The following is a 7,684-nucleotide window of genomic DNA, read 5'->3' on the forward strand; positions in this document are numbered from 1 at the left end:
ATGCTGTCCACGGCCCTGCACCCAGTCCAGCCCAGTTCCCCTGGTCTCTCTATGCTGTCCACGGCCCTGCACCCAGTCCAGCCCAGTTCCCCAGGTCTCTCTATGCCGTCCATGGTCCTACAACCAGTCCAGCCCAGTTCCCCAGGTCTCTCTATGCTGTCCACGGCCCTGCACCCAGTCCAGCCCAGTTCCCCTGGTCTCTCCTTGAGAAGAACAATGTCAGACGATTAAGGTCTTAGGTTCAGTTTGCTCCAAACAGAATGATAGGGTACTGTGAAGACCTAGCACTGTGACTGATGATAGGGTACTGTGAAGACCTAGCACTGTGACTGATGATAGGGTGTGGTGAAGACCTAGCACTGTGACTGACAATAAGGTACTGTGAAGACCTATCACTGTGACTGATGATAGGTTACTGTTAAGACCTAGCACTGTGACTGATGATAGGTTGCGGTGAAGACCTTGCACTGTGACTGATGATAGGGTGTGTTGAAGACCTAGCACTGTGACTGATGATAGGGTACTGTGAAGACCTAGCACAGTGGCTGATGATAGGGTACTGGTAAGACCTAGCACTGTGGCTGATGGCAGGGTACTGTGAAGACCTAGCACTGTGGCTGATGATAGGGTACTGTGAAGACCTAGCACTGTGGCTGATGATAGGGTACTGTAAAGACCTAGCACTGAACTGATGATACGGTACTGTAAAGACCTAGCACTGTGACGGATGATTGGGCGTGGTGAAGACCTAGCACTGTGGCTGACAACAGGGTACTGTGAAGACCTAGCACTGTGGCTGATGATAGGGTACTGTAAAGACCTAGCACTGTGACTGATGATAGGGCATGGTGAAGACCTAGCACTGTGGCTGATGATAGGGTAATGTAAAGACCTAGCACTGAACTGATGATAGGGTACTGTGAAGACCTAGCACTGTGACTGATGATTAGGCGTGGTGAAGACCTAGCACTGTGGCTGACGACAGGGTACTGTAAAGACCTAGCACTGTGACTGATGATAGGGCATGGTGAAGACCTAGCACTGTGACTGATGATAGGGCATGGTGAAGACCTAGCACTGTGGCTGATGATAGGGCATGGTGAAGACCTAGCACTGTGGCTGATGATAGGATACTGTAAAGACCTAGCACTGTGACTGATGATAGGGCATGGTGAAGACCTAGCACTGTGACTGATGATAGGGCATGGTGAAGACCTAGCACTGTGGCTGATGATAGGGTGTGGTGAAGACCTAGCACTGTGACTGTTGATATGGTACTGTGAAGACCTAGTATTGAACTGATGATAGGGTGTGGTGAAGACCTAGCACTGTGACTGTTGATAGGGTACTGTGAAGACCTAGTATTGAACTGATGATAGGGTACTGTAAAGACCTAGCACTGTGACTGATGATAGGGCATGGTGAAGACCTAGCACTGTGGCTGATGATAGGGCAATGTAAAGACCTAGCACTGAACTGATGATAGGGTACTGTGAAGACCTAGCACTGTGACTGATGTTTAGGCGTGGTGAAGACCTAGCACTGTGGCTGACGACAGGGTACTGTATAGACCTAGCACTGTGACTGATGATAGGGCATGGTGAAGACCTAGCACTGTGGCTGATGATAGGGCATGGTGAAGACCTAGCACTGTGGCTGATGATAGGGTCCTGTAAAGACCTAGCACTGTGACTGATGATAGGGCATGGTGAAGACCTAGCACTGTGACTGATGATAGGGCATAGTGAAGACCTAGCACTGTGGCTGATGATAGGGTGTGGTGAAGACCTAGCACTGTGACTGTTGATAGGGTACTGTGAAGACCTAGTATTGAACTGATGATAGGGTGTGGTGAAGACCTAGCACTGTGACTGTTGATAGGGTACTGTGAAGACCTAGTATTGAACTGATGATAGGGTACTGTGAAGACATAGCACTGTGACTGATGATAGGGTACTGTGAGGACCTAGCACCGAACTGATGATAGGGTACTGTGAAGACATAGTACTGAACTGATGATAGGGTACTGTTAAGACCTAGCACTGTGACTGATCATAGGGTACTGTGAAGATTTAGCACTGTGACTGATGATAGGGTACTGTAAGGACCTAGCACTGAACTGGTACTAGTGTACTGTGAAGACCTAGCACTGTGACGGTTGATAGGGTACTGTGAAGACCTAGCACTATGGCTGATGATAGGGGACTGTGAAGACCTAGCACTGTGGCTGACGACAGGGTACTGTGAAGACCTAGTACTGTGGCTAATGATAGGGTACTGTAAAAACCTAGCACTGTGACTGTTGATAGGGTACTGTGAATACCTATCACTGTGGCTGATGATAGGGCATGGTGAAGACCTAGCACTGTGGCTGATGATAGGGTCCTGTAAAGACCTAGCACTGTGACTGATGATAGGGCATGGTGAAGACCTAGCACTGTGACTGATGATAGGGCATGGTGAAGACCTAGCACTGTGGCTGATGATAGGGTGTGGTGAAGACCTAGCACTGTGACTGTTGATAGGGTACTGTGAAGACCTAGTATTGAACTGATGATAGGGTGTGGTGAAGACCTAGCACTGTGACTGTTGATAGGGTACTGTGAAGACCTAGTATTGAACTGATGATAGGGTACTGTGAAGACATAGCACTGTGACTGATGATAGGGTACTGTGAGGACCTAGCACTGAACTGATGATAGGGTACTGTGAAGACATAGTACTGAACTGATGATAGGGTACTGTTAAGACCTAGCACTGTGGCTGATGATAGGGTACTGTGAAGACCTAGCACTGAACTGATGATAGGGTGCGGTGAAGGCCTTGCACTGTGACTGATCATAGGGTACTGTGAAGACTTAGCACTGTGACTGATGATAGGGTACTGTGAGGACCTAGCACTGAACTGGTACTAGTGTACTGTGAAGACCTAGCACTGTGACGGTTGATAGGGTACTGTGAAGACCTAGCACTATGGCTGATGATAGGGGACTGTGAAGACCTAGCACTGTGACTGTTGATAGGGTACTGTGAAGACCTAGTATTGAACTGATGATAGGGTGTGGTGAAGACCTAGCACTGTGACTGTTGATAGGGTACTGTGAAGACCTAGTATTGAACTGATGATAGGGTACTGTGAAGACATAGCACTGTGACTGATGATAGGGTACTGTGAGGACCTAGCACCGAACTGATGATAGGGTACTGTGAAGACATAGTACTGAACTGATGATAGGGTACTGTTAAGACCTAGCACTGTGGCTGATGATAGGGTACTGTGAAGACCTAGCACTGAACTGATGATAGGGTGCGGTGAAGGCCTTGCACTGTGACTGATCATAGGGTACTGTGAAGACTTAGCACTGTGACTGATGATAGGGTACTGTAAGGACCTAGCACTGAACTGGTACTAGTGTACTGTGAAGACCTAGCACTGTGACGGTTGATAGGGTACTGTGAAGACCTAGCACTATGGCTGATGATAGGGGACTGTGAAGACCTAGCACTGTGGCTGACGACAGGGTACTGTGAAGACCTAGTACTGTGGCTAATGATAGGGTACTGTAAAAACCTAGCACTGTGACTGTTGATAGGGTACTGTGAATACCTATCACTGTGGCTGATGATAGGGCATGGTGAAGACCTAGCACTGTGGCTGATGATAGGGTCCTGTAAAGACCTAGCACTGTGACTGATGATAGGGCATGGTGAAGACCTAGCACTGTGACTGATGATAGGGCATGGTGAAGACCTAGCACTGTGGCTGATGATAGGGTGTGGTGAAGACCTAGCACTGTGACTGTTGATAGGGTACTGTGAAGACCTAGTATTGAACTGATGATAGGGTGTGGTGAAGACCTAGCACTGTGACTGTTGATAGGGTACTGTGAAGACCTAGTATTGAACTGATGATAGGGTACTGTGAAGACATAGCACTGTGACTGATGATAGGGTACTGTGAGGACCTAGCACTGAACTGATGATAGGGTACTGTGAAGACATAGTACTGAACTGATGATAGGGTACTGTTAAGACCTAGCACTGTGGCTGATGATAGGGTACTGTGAAGACCTAGCACTGAACTGATGATAGGGTGCGGTGAAGGCCTTGCACTGTGACTGATCATAGGGTACTGTGAAGACTTAGCACTGTGACTGATGATAGGGTACTGTGAGGACCTAGCACTGAACTGGTACTAGTGTACTGTGAAGACCTAGCACTGTGACGGTTGATAGGGTACTGTGAAGACCTAGCACTATGGCTGATGATAGGGGACTGTGAAGACCTAGCACTGTGGCTGACGACAGGGTACTGTGAAGACCTAGTACTGTGGCTAATGATAGGGTACTGTAAAAACCTAGCACTGTGACTGTTGATAGGGTACTGTGAATACCTATCACTGTGGCTGACGACAGGGTATTGTGAAGACCTAGTACTGTGGCTGATGATAGGGTACTGTGAAGACCTAGCACTGTGACTGATGATAGGGTGCGGTGAAGAAGACCTAGCACTGTGACTGATGATAGGGTACTGTGAAGACCTAGCACTGTGAGTGATGATAGGGTACTTTGAAGACCTAGCACTGTGACTGATGATAGGGTGCTGTGAGGATCTGGCACTGAACTTATGATGGTGTACTGTGAATACCTAGCACTTTGACGGATGATAGGGTACTGTGAAGACTAGGCACTGTGACTGACGACAGGGTACTGTGAAGACCTAGTACTGTGGCTGATGATAGGGTACTGTGAAGACCTAGCACTGTGGCTGATGATAGGGTGCGGTGAAGAAGACCTGGCACTGTGACTGATGATAGGGTGCTGTGAGGACCTTGCACTGAACTGATGATAGTGTACTGTGAAGACCTAGCACTGTGATGGATGATAGGGTACTGTGAAGACCTAGCACTGTGGCTGACGACAGGGTACTGTGAAGACCTAGCACTGTGACTGATGATAGGGTACTGTGAAGACCTAGCACTGTGACTGATGATAGGGTACTGTGAAGACCTAGCACTGTGACTGATGATAGGGTGTGGTGAAGACCTAGCACTGTGACTGACAATAAGGTACTGTGAAGACCTATCACTGTGACTGATGATAGGTTACTGTTAAGACCTAGCACTGTGACTGATGATAGGTTGCGGTGAAGACCTTGCACTGTGACTGATGATAGGGTGTGTTGAAGACCTAGCACTGTGACTGATGATAGGGTACTGTGAAGACCTAGCACAGTGGCTGATGATAGGGTACTGGTAAGACCTAGCACTGTGGCTGATGGCAGGGTACTGTGAAGACCTAGCACTGTGGCTGATGATAGGGTGTGGTGAAGACCTAGCACTGTGACTGTTGATAGGGTACTGTGAAGACCTAGTATTGAACTGATGATAGGGTGTGGTGAAGACCTAGCACTGTGACTGTTGATAGGGTACTGTGAAGACCTAGTATTGAACTGATGATAGGGTACTGTGAAGACATAGCACTGTGACTGATGATAGGGTGCTAATGCCCTGGCCTTGATTCAAGGTGTGAGTAGAACAGTGATTACTCAATGGTATTTTACCCAGATATGGATTTTTTACAAGGCACTAATGGCAAGGTCATTTTACAACTATGCCACTATGCTCCCTGGTATACAGAAAATAGCCGAGCTCTGAAGCAAGCTTCCAGAAAATTGGAACGGAAATAGCGCCACGCCAAACTGGAAGTCTTCCGACTAGCTTGGAAAGACAGTACCGTGCAGTATCGAAGAGCCCTCACTCCTGCTCGATCATCCTATTTTTCCAAATTAATTGAGGAAAATAAGAACAATCCGAAATTTCTTTTTGATACTGACGCAAAGCTAACTAAAAAGCAGCATTCCCCAAGAGAGGATGGCTTTCACTTCAGCAGGATTAAATTCATGAACTTCTTTGATGAAAAGATCATGATCATTAGAAAGCAAATTACGGACTCCTCTTTAAATCTGCGTATTCCTCCAAAGCTCAGTTGTCCTGAGTCTGCACAACTCTGCTAGGACCTAGGATCAAGAGAGACACTCAAGTGTTTTACTACTATATCTCTTGACACAATGATGAAAATAATCATGGCCTCTAAACCTTCAAGCTGCATACTGGACCCTATTCCAACTAAACTACTGAAAGAGCTGCTTCCTGTGCTTGGCCCTCCTATGTTGAACATAATAAACGGCTCTCTATCCACCGGATGTTACCAAACTCACTAAAAGTGGCAGTAATAAAGCCTCTCTTGAAAAAGCCAAACCCTGACCCAGAAAATATTAAAAAAAACTATTGGCCTATATCGAATCTTCCATTCCTCTAAAAAAAAAAATAGAAAAGCGTCAGACCGAGGCTCTGCATCTGTCCTCGTGCTCCTAGACCTTCGTGCTGCTTTTGATACCATCGATCACCACATTCTTTTGGAGAGATTGGAAACCCAAATTGGTCTACACGGACAAGTTCTGGCCTGGTTTAGATCTTATCTGTCGGAAAGATATCAGTTTGTCTCTGTGAATGGTTTGTCCTCTGACAAATCAACTGTACATTTTGGTGTTCCTCAAGGTTCCGTTTTAGGATCACTATTGTTTTCACTATATATTTTACCTCTTGGGGATGTCATTCGAAAACATAATGTTAACTTTCACTGCTATGCGGATGACACACAGCTGTACATTTCAATGAAACATGGTGAAGCCCCAAAATTGCCCTCGCTAGAAGCCTGTGTTTCAGACATAAGGAAGTGGATGGCTGCAAACTTTCTACTTTTAAACTCGGACAAAACAGAGATGCTTGTTCTAGGTTCCAAGAAACAAAGAGATCTTCTGTTGAATCTGACAATTAATCTTGATGGTTGTACGGTCTGGACCCTGATCTCTCTTTTGACGAACATATCAAGACTGTTTCAAGGACAGCTTTTTTCCTTCTACGTAACATTGCAAAAATCAGAAACTTTCTGTCCAAAAATGATTCAGAAAAATGTATCCATGCTTTTGTTATGTCTAGGTTAGACTACTGTAATGCTCTACTTTCCGGCTACCCGGATAAAGCACTAAATAAACTTCAGTTAGTGCGAAATACGGCTGCTAGAATCCTGACTAGAACCCCCCAAAAATATTATATTACTCCAGTGCTAGCCTCCCTATACTGGCTTCCTGTTAAGGCAAGGGCTGATTTCAAGGTTTTACTGCTAACCTACAAAGCATTACATGGGCTTGCTCCTACCTATCTTTCCGATTTGGTCCTGCCGTACATACCTACACGTACGCTACGGTTACAAGACGCAGGCCTCCTAATTGTCCCTAGAATTTCTAAGCAAACAGCTGGAGGCAGGGCTTTCTCCTATAGAGCTCCATTTTTATGGAATGGTCTGTCTACCCATGTGAGAGACGCAGACTCGGTCTCAACCTTTAAGTCTTTACTGAAGACTCATCTCTTCAGTAGGTCATATGATTGAGTGTAGTCTGGCCCAGGAGTGTGAAGGTGAACGTTAAGGCTCTGGAGCAACGGACCACCCTTGCTGTCTCTGCCTGGCCGGTTCCCCTCTCTCCACTGGGATTATCTGCCTCTAACCCTATTACAGGGGCTGAGTCACTGGCTTAGTGGTGCTCTTCCATGCCGTCCCTAGGAGGGGTGCGTCACTTGAGTGGGTTGAGTCGCTGACGTGATCTTCCTGTTTGGGTTGGCGCA

This window comes from Salvelinus namaycush, unplaced genomic scaffold (genome assembly GCF_016432855.1).
Source record: "Salvelinus namaycush isolate Seneca unplaced genomic scaffold, SaNama_1.0 Scaffold619, whole genome shotgun sequence".
NCBI lineage: Eukaryota > Metazoa > Chordata > Actinopteri > Salmoniformes > Salmonidae > Salvelinus > Salvelinus namaycush.